Here is a 14,321-nt window from a genome sequence, read left to right as displayed (position 1 = left end):
TGGTCTCTGAATGGAAGGAAACGGGACACATTGACATTGCCTGACGCTTCAGGCAAGATCATTCACTACTAATTCTGGAAACCCCCTATCTATAACCACTAATATAATCCAAATGGTACCCATAGACTGTGTTGACACAAAATGTGACGCACTGTGCCTCACACACAGCAAGCCGGAAAGCGTGGCTTCAATCGGGTTCCCGGGTGCTTCGTGATCCGGAAGCGTGCCAGTCAGTTTGACCTGAAAACTAACAAGGGATAGAACAATTAAATGTCAAAACCGGAACATGTCGGGTAATACCAGACAGTTCCTCATATACGGCCCTGAAGCCACTTACAACGACATACAGCTATAAAAAGCTGTCTGCCAACAAGTTTATAAACCATTCGGCTAATCGTAAGATGAATGCACGAAAAGGCCTAATTGCCGAATACAGGTACATGGGAAGACATGTTTGAACAAGTGAAATTAATTATGAGTTAATGCATAACCAAGCTCGGCAGTTCAGCCGAATTGGGGTCCATGAGGAAGGAACGTGCAAATAAATACACTTAAACTAATCTAAAACCTGCATCTGCCGCACGACACCCAGTTTTGTCAAAGCTTAAACGTAATTAAAATGCATGAACCCACGACATGTGACAATCTAGATCAAAATAATTCAGCCATTACGAGCGTATTATCTATTTGCGAAGGTAATACGAAAATAATGATCATTGAAGCACGAATAAAACCATAAGAGAGAGCCGAATAATATCGATCTAGATTGGGCAGAAGTGTGTTACAAATATATAAAATATTTAAAACATGCAACACTGGATAACTTAATGAATCTATTTAGATTTGCCATATCTAATAGAGCCGATAACTATCTTGCTTTCACTAAGCATATTGAGCAAACGCCCGCCGCACGGTATCTACTCATAAACGAAGCATAAGCGAAGACTTCTTGATTGTTAAGCAAAGATCCGCCGCACGATCATTGAAAACAAACAAGACTACTTGCATCATGTCTAAATCCACCGCATGATACTAAACATGATAACAAGGTTGTCGGAACTTACGGAGGTCGACGGATCGATGACTCCTCTCGAAGAACTCGACGACACGACAAAAGGACTCGAAAGTTGGCGCGGGGCCGGTTGTATTGATTTGGTTGTGTACCCTTATTACAATGGTCGAGGGTCAATATTTATACCCTAGACAAAACACGAGTCCTAGAGGACTACGATTTACAAAGGAACCTTTAAATAAACTTGGAAACTCATGATTCCTTACCCTAAACTTTTAGAGTCCTTTACTATTACAACTTTCACCTTTTCGATCGGCCTTGCCTGCCATCTTCTGTTTTTCCCGAATGGAATCACCGCCTTCTGGAGTAACCGACCGCAATGCATTTAGCCGACCGCTTGCTTTGTTTGCCGAATACCCTTCTTCCCGCATGTGGGTCTACCTGTCATCTTCCAGAATCGATCAAAATCCAGTGTTAACAGACTGTACTACTCACTGCATGTAACCACTTAATTTGACAAATATCAGCGTATTAATACCACGACCATTGCATATTGCCATGGCTTGTCAAATGGTTGCGCAAGGATGGTTGAAACCTACTCACAGGCTCTCTACTAGTACGCTGCAAATTGCAGCACCCATTTTCTTGTGTACTATACTGGTTGACATGATGGATGCCAAAGTTTCTTTGGACAAACTGTAACAAAATCTCACAAGTCATATATATGCCATGCTATATTCCTGTAGGGGTTTGTAGTTTGTTTATCCTACAATCATGTAATTAAGAAATAGAGCCGTGCCTCTATTGTCTGGCGGTATGGGCATTGGATTGGTTAAACAATAGAGTTTAAGGGGTGGCACGACTTTGGAAAGATGCTCCAATTTTGTAAGACAATAATTCACCCCTTTTCAGCACTTCTAAACTGCAGGCGCAGCTCCCAAGCATTTAGTGTTACATCACATCTCTGAAACCTACTACTGAGAAGAGAAAAAAGGACAATCTCAAAACTCCAAGCTTTCATGGAACGGAAGCCATGGGCAGCTAGGAGCAGCATTCAGAAAGGGAGGTGTGAGGCTCATCAAACATGGGTGGGCAGCCCCAACACACAAGCCATTACATTAGGATAACCATGCATTAGTAAAAGTAGCCAACACTGACAGCTATCTCATATTTTGCTCTCTCCTTCACCGACTTATGAAAATGGATGATCGTTCAAAGTTAAGTTGACAGTGTTTCTATCATAATCTATCCTTGTAAAAAGTAGATGATGCAACAGTTTTAGCTTGTCGGCTAGCCTCATCATCAAGCTTCATTGGTTGAACTTGAACCTCGGTAACTAAAGAAAACAGTGAAATGGCACTTAACCAACTTGTACCACCTTTAAAATGTTATCTTTTTCATAGGATCGGAGTGGAGGTGATCTCATGAGGTTCCTTGCATTGCATTGACTGAGTCATATCATCATTTGTATAAATCATGCGTCTTTTCAGGAACTTAACATATCATATATTGATCGCGAAACTGTGCTATGCTGTCGATTCCAGGGACAATGGCTGTATCATGCGCAGCCACCGGTTACTGAATTACGATTGCATTATATTGTATCATATACCAATGAATGCAAGATATGTTGCGGTCCAACGGCCATATGGTTAGGTAAATAAAACTATATGCATGCATATGTGTGGTGTGGCGGCACAATCTATATATCCTTGTCGGCTAACTGAAATGGTGATGCATATATATGTGTGGTGTGGCACAATCCGTGCCCAACTCATCGTCAAGCTTCATTGTTTTTTTTTTATGAAATCAAGCTTCATTGGTTGAACTTCGGTAAATAAACAAAACAGTGAAATGGCACTTAACCGACTTCTTCTCTATCACCTTTAAAATGTTATTTTTTTCATAGGATTGGAGTGGAGGTGAAGGTGATCTCAGGTTCCTTGCATTGATATGATTGAGTCATCATCATTGTATGAACGATCATCTTTAATTTACATGAACTTAACATATCATATACTGCTCGCGAAGCTGCTACGCTGTCGATATGCATGGTTAAGTAAATAAATCTATATGCAGCATGTTTTGCGGCGTCCCATCAATCCTTGGCTGCTACTTGATATTTTGTTTGCTCACCTTTTTCAGGACACACTGCATTTTAGATATCAAGTTGCATTGGGTTATCCTAAATAAAAAAAATGGAGAGTTGGGTCATCTTTCCAAAGTGAGATAAGGGTACAAATAATCATAATAAATTTGTTTATTGGTTTGCAGATTATGTTTAGAAGTCCCTGTTCGCTTGTCTTATAATCCGTACTTTTCAGCTTGTTTTTTCAGCCAGAACAGTGTTTTTCTCTCACACCAAATCAGCCGGAACAGTGTTTCGGTTTGTTTTTTCAGCGAAGCGAACGGGGCTAGTTGTATGGCACTGATGGAACTTTAAAGATTTGAAAATTATACTCTCTCTCAAACTAGTATTTGAATGCTTTGCGAAACTTCTCTGTTCGTTTGTTGAATGGCACTTGTAAAGTGTCTTGCTTTATCAGTCCAAAACTCTGAGAAGATGGTAATCAAATATACACAGGAAAAAAGACGAATCAGAGAAATCATCTTCAACTTGTAGAGGTAGCAACTGAGAAAAAATAAATACATTTTTGTCTCTCTTTGCAAGACAAAGAAATGCAACGAACGGGGTTGTTCATCGATCAGCTTATCTCAAGAAATGCAACTGAGATCTTTTTGTTCTGGCTTTTTGCATACTACCGGCCACCCTCTTGTTCACTAAAAGCTCAGCATGCAATTACTTCAGTCGTGGTCTGATCTGACCGAAAGGACACAAAGAGCGGCCTGAAAATGCTAACAAGCTTTCGGTGTGTGGGATCATGAGTAGGATCGTCCTAGATGAACTGATTTTTTGTTCATGACCTTCTCGTATCACTAGAAAAACTAAAATATAATGTGTGCCTGTTACTGTTAAGCTGTCATCTCCTTAGTTTCTCCGACGAATTTCGAATATGATATAATGCGTAGCGTAGTAGGAGGGCACTTGCCAAACAAGCTGAGCTTTACAACTTAAGAAAAGATCATCTGTGCATCTAATCAAACATACACAGCATCATGCCATAATCATGCGGTGATGCATTTAAGGCTTCTGCTCTAATAATCGAATCAACAAACACAAAATCGTGGAGGCAGGTCACTCCAAGAAAGCAAGTTAAGCTACTTCTGCTGCATGACGACTGACAGTAGCTAGGCTGCCCTTATCCTGTGGGCTGGATGGTTAGCTTAGATTTAGATCTTGTTTGACGGGGCTTTAAGCATGGCTTCTTTTACTTCTTAGATGAAGCACTACTAAATGCTAACTCAAAAAAACGGCTTCACTAGAGAAGCTCTAGAAGAAGGGAAAAGCCGTTTTTTATACTTCCAAAGGTGAAGCTACCTAAACATGATTTGCCCAACTTGAGTGAAGTCCCTTACGAAAAAGCCTTACCAAATAGGCCTTAGATTTAGAGGTAGTTGTAGCTCTGGTTGCAATATACTCCCTCTATTCTAATTATAAAATATTTTGACTTTCAAGATACGTAGTATTGCTATGTACTTAGACATACTATGTCTAGAAATATAGTAAAAGCAATGCATCTAGTAGAAAAGCCAAAACATCTTAATATTTTGAACGGAGGGAGTATCAGTTTGTACCCATTTTTGTTTGCTTCCGATGCTATCTTTATACTGCTTTTTGTGTTGTACTTGTACATTTTAGACCACTTCCCCTTCGCTCAATGAAATACTCCTTCGCGATTTGACTTCTGCGGCTTTCAACATCATACAATGGCCACTAATTTCTCTTATAATGCATCATTTATTATGGAAGCAAAAGTTTGATCATTAAAAAGCAAGGTCTAAGCTCTACGAGCAGCTTTATCGAAAAAGCTAAAGTTGTTCTGGTGAACCATTTAGCAAAACAGCTCTGCATATAGATTTTCTTAAAACATGCTCTCACAAAATTCCATCTAGGACCTACAAGTGTGAAGTAAAGCTGTGAAAAGCTATTATTTTCAGCTTTATCTCATCTTGTTCCTATGCGAGAGCATGATTTAAGGAGCTTCATTGGTGAAGTTGTTTGCAAAAGATCTGTTTGGCAAAAAAAAAACAGCTTCAAACAGCTGATGATGAAGCTGTGCCAAACATCCTTAAATCTAAATACAAATCTAATGCAACCATTTTTGTAGCACAAACTTTTAATTTGATAAGACTAATTAATTGTTGGAAAAAAATAATATAAAGTTTAAGGCCCCGTTTGGCATACCTCAACTTCATCAGTGAATTTGTCAAAAAAAACTTCATCAGTGAATCAGTTTTTTTAGGCTTCAATTCTACTAACAACTTTACCGGAACCGTTTAGCAAAATAGTTCTGCATGTAAAAAAAATATACTCTGACAGAATCTCACATAGGGCCCATAAGTGTGAGGTGAAGCTATGAAAAGATACTATTTTTAGCTTCATGCTACTGGTGAAGCTGTTTGCAAAAGACCTATTTAATAAAAAAAATAGCTTCTGAAGATAGTGGTGGAGCTGTGACAAACGAGCCCTAGATTTTGAAGTTCGTGCGCACCATATATATTTGGGACAGACACGTTGCGAAAAAAATACAAATAGAATGCAAGTCAGCATTAATTTGTTACTACAATACTTTTTTTTAAAAAAACACTTTAGAATTTTTTGAGAAATAACTTTGGGAAGCTCTCTGCCAAACCTCTGACTAGTGCATATCTCCATGACTACTGCAACACATGTGTATATCTCCATAACTTTGGCAAGCTGAAAATAGAAACATAATGGACAGCTGGGCACAGATATGAATCCCCAAACTAGGCTTCTGTCAGAAGAATTTGGAAGCTAGCTACCTCATCAGACAAGCATAACACTGTCATGAGAAGTGAGAACAATGTTCAGTATGAAGTGAGAGTGTCAGCACATAATGATAACCATTACCAAACATAGTATGTGACACAAGAATGGAAGCGTTTATCCATCTAGTTAGGCCCTGGCATTTTTAGTAGGTTAGCATCCCATTTTCAGGGCACCGATTTTTGTTTCTTTTTTCGTGTTATATGTAATGACATTGATGCAAACCTGAAAACGGTACAACTTTTTTTTCACAGTGTCGGTCCAGAAAGTGACCAACACATAAATATTTATAGTTTTGCCGTACGTTATGATTAGAGGTGGCCTAGCACTCAATGACACAGGGTTTATACTAGTTCAGGCAACGTGCCCTACGTCCAGTTTGAGTCGGTCGGTGACTTTATTCCTGAGCCCAGGTGCTCGAAGTCTGCAGTGGGGTTACAAACGAGAAGGAGAAAGATGGAGTGTACAAGAGGTCCAGTCGGCTCCGGTCGGAAGGGCCAAGAGTGATAGGAGCTCCGCTATCGGCTAAGTGTTCAAGCGTGTGCCTGAGGTCCGAACCTGGTGGTTCTGTGGTTGTGAGCCAGTGAACTTGATCGATCTAATCAATCTAAAGGGACTGAGTTATCTTGGAGGGAGCGCATCCCCTTTTATAGATAAAGGGGATGGCTTTACAAGTGAGAAGGTAAGGGTAAGTATACTATTGAGCTTTGTTGCCCATGCCGGCAGGTACAAGATAATGGTAGACGCCCACAGCACTGCTGATGTCACTGTAGAATGTCAGATGCATGTGGGACGTTGCATTGCCTTCTTCAGGAATGGCAGATGTCGGTACCTGCAAATACTGTTGATGCCTAGAGGCATGTGAGGAGTTTCACCACGTTCACCCGATACGGTAAATCCCGGCGCCCACAATACTATCGATGCCCAGAGACATGTGGGGGGCCTTACCGTATTGGAGTTAATGGCACCCATAATACTGTAGAGGGAAATGTCGGCGCCTACAATACTGTTTGTGTCAGGGCGGTTGCAGAGTACTGTTCCGTACACGGTACGGTCCCTGGTACCGTGGTTTGACTTGTGCGCCTCGCCTCGCTTTTCTCCGCACGTCTCCTGGTCCCTACCGAGCGGGCGTCCCCGGTCGGTTGATCCTAGTCGGCTCTAATCGTGCCAGTTGGAGAAGAGCGGTGAGCAGGGGCTGGGCGTATCCCCGGTCGGAGAGTGCAGGGTCAGAGTCGGAAGCGGTGCTTTTGGCCGGGCCTTCCGGTCGAAGAGGCCGTCCGGAGGCAGGCTGGCGACCGAACCGAACGCTCCGGTCGGAGAGGCGGGCCAGAGTCGAAAAACGGGCATTGTTCCTCCTCGGCCTGACCTTCTGGTCAGAGATTGGATCACTCCCCCGGCCTGTCGCTTAGGTATTTGGGCCGGCCCATGAGTTGTGCGTTGTCTGCTTGGGCCGGGCCTTTGCGGGGAAGCCGGTCCACGGAGGACCCCGGGTTTATGAACCCGACAGGGGCCCCTAAGCCCCCGGGTGATTCGGGTGGAATCGTCTGGGGGATTTTTGTTTTGACGGTGGGTGCGCGCGAGCGCACCTGTGGGTGTAACCCCCGAGCCCCCGGGCGGTTCGGGCAGAACCGTCTGGGGGTTTTTTGTATTGCCAGCGGGGGAGGTTTTTGGTTTTGTCGGCAGGTGCGCGCGAGCGCACCCGCGGGTGTAGCCCCCGAGCCCTCGGGCGGTTTGGCAGAACCGACTGGGGGATGTTTGCCAACGGGCGTGTTGTGCGCGTTTTTTAGTCGAGACGGAGTTTGTCAACCAAGACGTCATTGTGCAGCCGAGGCGGTTAGTTTGTTGGGGATCGGATGAGACAGAGCTTGTGGATCCTGGCGTCTGTGCGCGCCGTGGGATCAGGCGAGGCATTTAGTTCATTAGTCTAGGGATTAGGCGAGGCGACAAGGTGTTGCTCACGGATCTTGGCCTTGGTGCAGCCCGCGCAACCGAGGCAGTTTGTTTGTTAGTTTAGGGATCAGGCGAGGTGATAAGGCGGTGCTCGCGGATCCTGACCTCGGTGCAGCCCGCACAGCTGAGGCAGTTAGTTTGTTAGTTTAGGGATCCGGCGAGGCGACAAGGCGGTGCTCGCGGATCCTGATGGGTCGAGATCGGGGTCGCAGACCCGTGTAGTTTTTGTAGTGCAGTCGAAGCATAGCCGGATGGGGCAAGATCGGGGTCGTAGATCCAGGCGTTTGGAGCGTAGCCGGATGGGGCGAGTTCGGGGTCACAGACCCAGACGATGTGTGTCTTGAGCCCTCGAGCCCTGTTGGGCCTTAGTAGGGGTCGGTGTGAGTTTGTGTGCGTTACCCCGTCCTCAGTTCCACACAACCGGAGGGGCTGAGTTTTGTCGCTTGTCCCGATCGCTCGGGCTCGAGGGAGGCACTCGGTGAGTTCGCTAACGGGTATGATCAAGCGGAATCCGGGTCCGTCGTTCGTGACGGGGTTGACATAGCCCTCTTGTGACATTCCACTGCTCCTTTATCTGCAACCTGGTAGATGCCTAGGTCATTTTGGAGACCGACCCAGGTGGCCTAACGGCCTCTCCTCGATGGAGATTCTGTAGGCTTGGCAAGAGGTTCAGGATCGAACGAGAAGGTTGAGATGACCCTGTCTGCCAGACTAGGCGAGGGCCGCATGGGACTCATCTACGTTTTCACCCCTGTCTCTATTGGTTGCTCATGTCGAATGAGGCAACCGCCGCTTCATGACGCAACACAGAGCGTTGTGATGCATTTCGCTGCACGTGCGATGCTTAGTTCCCGAGCCCCCAGGTGGTTCAGGGCCCGAATCATCCGGGAGGCACGGGCATATGGAATGAATGCGCGTATAGATGTATGAAATGATTATAAAGAAATAGAGGGGGTTGGTAGTGTTTACCTTGATGACTTAAGTGACAGGGTTTGGAAAGCTTCAGTCGGAAACGTCCGATCGGGACCCATGCTCGTTGTTCGTGACGGAGTCGGCATAGCCTACATGGGGCGTCCCTTTGCTTCCTACCTGTCTCTTAGTGTGTTTTTCTGAGCCGTTCGATCGACTTAGGAATCCTGATGGTCTCTCCCAGTGGAGATCCTACTTTGGGTTTTTCCAAGTCCCGCCTCGGGGTACGGAGAGCTGCCTACGTGTGGTGACATTTCGGTTTTCGTGCACGGTCGTGTGATAGTGGTGGGCCATACCTAGACCACATTTTGTCTCACCAGGCGGCGTTCCGTCTAACCCGGTGTCGTTCCGTCGGCCAGCGTGCGTCCCATCGGTCAGGGTGCGTCCCATCGTTTCCCATCCGCATTGAATGGGGGAAGGGAGAGAGTTTTTCGCTCTGATCTTTTGCCCCTCTTTGGATGTCATGTTTCTTCCTTAAATAGGGGGAAGGAGAGGGCTCTTCGTCGTAGTCCTTTGCCTGTTCTCCAACTATTGTCTCTCCTCCTTCTTCCTCCTCACCGAGAGTGCCTATATGCCACGGCGGTTCCTAAGTGAGAGAGATGGTAAGCGAGGGGGAGGACTTACAGATCCTTTCATGAATCCGGAGCGCGATGTTGAGTTGGAGGTTGCCCGGGGCGGTGCTGGCCATCTTTGCCTGAGAAGGGGTGGCTTTCGCCGAAGGGGGTGGCGTGCTGGATTCGTCTGTGAGGCCTTCTTTGGGATGGAGCCATATGCGAAGGGGAAGTTGCCTAGGATTGTGCTGGTGGAGGGTTCCACGCCTGTAGCTGCTCAGGTTGGCCAATTCATAAAGTTTGATGAGGTCTCTTCCAGCCATGGTGGCCATACTTCGGTGGCGGCGTCCCTGCCCAGGAGCTGCCTCGACTGCATGAGAAGGTCTAGAGCCCCATGCTCTTCTGCTGAGCATCTATGGGTGCGGCGCCTTTGAGGTACCCATTGCGCTCGCCAAAGTCGAGGGAACAGAACCGGGCGGGTCCCTTGAGGTACCCGTTGTGCTTGTCGAAGTCGAGAGCGAAACCGGGCAGGGGCCCCTGTAGCGGATATTTGGAATGGAAGTAGTTTTTTTAGCAAAAAATATAATAGTTGAGTTCATGGGTAAGCCCCTGTGTGAACAGTTTTTGTATCAATGAATACATCAGTCCTATTCTTTGTGATAGAATCACTACCCGTTCCTTGTTTTTATCCTGGCGTAGCTATTGTTTTTGTCCTTTCTTTTTCGCACCTGCCCGTTAGTTCTGTAGGCTGCAGCTTTTTTTAAGAACCTGGGCATGGCCCGTGGGGCTTGACTGCTCGTAACCGTAGGTCATGGCAGGGTGTGTTCAGTTAGGAGTAAGAACAAAGTTACGTAGGACAGTCAAAGGAAGAGGAATGTGCTTCCATTCGGGGACAAAGTTATTTACCACGTGACAATAAAAAAGAGAGGTAATATTCGGTATTATACCCTCATGTAGCCCTCGAGCGACCTAGGCTGAAACTGTTTGGGCCGGGGTGCTTTAGAGGAGCAAGTGTTGACTAAAAAGCGGTAAGACCAAATTTTAGAGGGAAAACGACATAGTTGTTCAATGTTCCAAGTGTTGGTGAGAACGTTACCGTTGTCGTCCTCCAGTCGGTAGGTGCCCGGTCGGATTACTTCGGTCACCGTATAGGGTCTTTCCCATGGTGGAGAGAGTTTGTGTTTTTCCTTTGTCGATTGGGTCCTCCGGTGTACGAGATCGCCGACTTCGAGGATTCTCCCCCTAATCTTTCTTTCGTGGTACCTGCGGAGAGTTTGCTGATAGCGAGCGGAGTGGATGATGGTCGTCTCGCGGGCTTCCTCGAGCAGGTCGACTACGTCTTGCTGAGCCTCCGTGGCTCGGTCGCGGTCGAAAGCCTTTACTCTTAGGGCGCCATGGTCAAGGTCGGAGGGCAGCACTACCTCAGCTCCATAAGCTAGGAAGAAGGGTGTTAACCCTGTGGATCAGTTCGTGGTTGTTCTCAGGCTCCAAAGGATCACTGGGACCTCTGCAACCCATCGCCTGGCGTACTTGTTGAGTCGGTCGAAGATGTGTGACTTAAGTCCTTGGAGGACCATGCCATTGGCGCGTTCGACCTGACCGTTAGTTCGTGGATGTCCGACCGAGGCCCAGTCGATCATGATACTATATCTGTCAATGAAGTCTAGGAACTTCTTTTCGGTAAAGTTAGTCCCATGGTCAGTGATGATACAGTTAGGAACGTCGAATCGATAGATGATGTTGAGGAAGAATTTGACTGCTTCCTCCGAGCGAATGTTGGTAATGGGTTTGGCCTCTATCCACTTGGTGAACTTGTCGATTGCTATGAGTAGGTGAGTGAAGCCGCCTGGGCCCTTTTTGAGGGTCCCTACCATATCGAGGCCCCAGACCGCGAATGGCCAGGTGATGGGGATGGTTCGAAGCTCCTGTGCCGGCAAATGGGTTTGCCGAGCGTAGAACTGGCATCCGTCACACCTGCAGACGACCTCCTCTGCATCTCGTAGCGCGGTGGGCCAGTAAAACCTTGGCGAAAGGCTTTTCCAACCAGCGACCTTGTGGCCGTGTGATGTCCGCAAATCTCGGCATGGACCTCGAGGAGGAGTTGCTTCCCCTGGTCGATGGGGACGCACTTCATGAGCACTCCTGGCAGACTCTATTTGTAGAGCTCATCACCGAGCGCGACGAAGGTCTTGGTGCGTCGAGCGATCCATCGGGCTTCGGTCCTTTCAGGCAGGAGAACCTCCTCGAGGAGGTAGGCGAGTAGCAGCGCTAGCCAGTCGGTTTGATCGAGTGCCAATACAGCGACATCGCCGGGTGACGCCATCATGGAGGTACTAGGATCAGAGCCCCCGAGCGCTGGCTTGGTGCCGGGGTCGGAGCCCCCAGGCGCTGGCCTGGCATTGGGGTGTGTCTGGGTTGGACCTTCTAGGACGTAGGTGGATGGCTCGTGGAGGTCGTTGATGAAGATCCCGCTTGGGGACAGGTCTCTCCTAGCGGCTAATTTTGCGAGAAAATCGGCGGCATCATTGTCCTTTCGAGGGACATGGTGCAGCTCGATCCCCTAGAATTTGTCCTTGAGCTTGCGCACCTTATGGCAGTATGCTGCCATGAGGGGGCTTTTGCAGGAGGATTCCTTCATGACTTGATCAACGACCAACTCCGAGTCATCGCGAACGTAGAGTCGCATAGCACTGAGCTCGATGGCGATGCATAGTCCGTTGATGAGGGCCTCATATTCCATGGTGTTGTTTGAGGCCGAAAAATGGAGGTGGATGGCGTAGCGGAGTCTACTCCTACCTAGGAAGATCAGAACCACTCCAGCCCCCGAGCCGGGCGCCATTATAGACCCATCGAAGTACATTGTCCAGTACTCGTGGGTGACGTCCGGGGTCGGTAGCTGGACCTCCGTCCATTCGGCGACAAAATCCACGAGAGCCTAAGACTTAATAGCGGTACGAAGGGTATACCTGATGTCATGGCCTATGAGTTCGAGTGCCCACTTGGAGATTTGCCCCGCGGCGTCGCGGTTGCAGATGATGTCTCCGAGCGGGTATGAAGTAGTGTATGAGCTTCCTGGTCGCCATTAGCACGGCGTATAGGAGTTTCTGCACCTGGGGGTACTGGACCTTGGGGTCGGTAAGTACCTCCCCGATGAAGTATATGGGTCGCTGTACCTTGAGCTGGTGTCTCGGCTCCTCCCTTTCGACGACCAGGGCGGCACTCACCACATGGTTGCTTGCCGCAACATAAAGGAGGAGGGGTTCTCCCCGTTTGGGAGTGACGAGGATTGGGGCCAACATTAGGGATGCTTTGAGGCTTTCTAGAGCCTGCTGGGCTTCCTCAGTCCAAACGAAGGCGTTCGTCTTTTTGAGGAGCTTGTAGAGTGGCATCCCCCATTGTCCAAGCCGGGAGATGAAGCAGCTCAGGGCAGCTAGACAACCGGTGAGCCTTTGTACGCCCTTAACATTGTGTATGGGGCCCATGTTGGAGATGGCCATGATCTTTTTAGGGTTGGCCATGATGTCGCGCTCGGACACGAGGTATCCAAGCAGCTTCCCCTTCGGAACCCCGAAAACACATTTTTTGAGATTCAGCTTGATGTTGAACCTTCGGAGGTTCGCGAATGTCGCGGCCAAGTTTGTGATCAGGTGGCAAGCTTGAGCTGTTTTAACCACTATGTCATCAACATAGACAGTGATTGTTGGTTTTGGTCGTTCGGCCTGATCAGGCTGATCAAGCGGGTCGATTTGGTCAGCGAAGCATTGCTGCATGCACCTTTGGTAGGTGGCACCAGCGTTCTTCAGGCCGAAAGACATGGTTACGTAGCAATATGAATCATACGGGGTGATGAATGAGGTTGCGAGCTGATCGGGTTCTTTCATTGCGATCTGGTGATAGCCTGAGTAGGCATCCAGAAAGGAGAGGGTCTCGCAACCCGAGGTGGAGTCGACTATCTGGTCTATGCGCGGCAAAGGAAAGTAATCCTTTGGACATGCTTTGTTGAGGCCAGTATAATCAATGCACATTCTCCACTTCCCGGTCTTCTTTTTAACAAGAATGGGATTGGCAAGCCAGTTGGAGTGGAATACCTCTCTGATGAATCCGGCTGCCAGGAGTTTGGCGATCTCTTCACCTATCGCCTTGCGTCTCTCATCGTCGAAGCGATGTAGGCGTTGCTTGGTAGGCTTTGAGCCTGGGATGGGGAGCAGTGCGTGCTCGGCGACCTCCCGCGGTATGCCCGGCATGTTAGAAGGCTGCCATACGAAGACATCATGATTGGCGCACAGGAAGTCGATGAGCTCGCATTCCTATTTGGCCGGGAGCTGGGTCCTGATCCGCACCATCTTGGTTGGTTCGGTGGGGTCGATACCCATCGCCTTGGTTTCCTCGAGCGAGCGAAAGGCCATCGAGGAGGTCGGTTTGTTGCAGTTCGGGACTGCTGGGGTTGATGACTCCCCGAGCCGCAGGAGCTTGAATGAGTTGATGACCGTGGTGGCGAGCTTGAAATGCTCGTGGTCGCACGTGAAGGCGTGCGAGAAGGCACTACTTATAGTGATGACGTCGTTTGGTCCCGACATCTTTAGCTTGAGGTAGGTATAGTTGGGGATCGTCATGAATTTGGCGTAGCATGGACGCCCCAAGATAGCGTAGGACCCTAGAAAGTCCACAGCCTCGAAGGTAAGGACCTTCAAGCGGAAGTTGGCTCATTTGCCAAACGTGACGGGCAGATCGATCTGCCCGAGTGGGTATGCCTGCGCTCCCGAGATCACCCCGTGGAAGGGAGAACCCGCTAGGTGGAGTTCCGACTGAGGAATGCGCATGGCGTTGAGGGTGTCGACGTAGAGGATGTTGAGGCCACTGCCTCCATCCATCAGCACCTTGGTGAGGTGCTTCTTATAGATGAAAGGGTCAACGACGAGCGGGTAGCGTC

This window comes from Miscanthus floridulus, chromosome 14 (assembly GCF_019320115.1).
Source record: "Miscanthus floridulus cultivar M001 chromosome 14, ASM1932011v1, whole genome shotgun sequence".
Classification (NCBI taxonomy): domain Eukaryota; kingdom Viridiplantae; phylum Streptophyta; class Magnoliopsida; order Poales; family Poaceae; genus Miscanthus; species Miscanthus floridulus.
The sequence above is the reverse complement of the archived record's forward strand: the minus strand, read 5'-3'. Positions refer to the sequence as shown.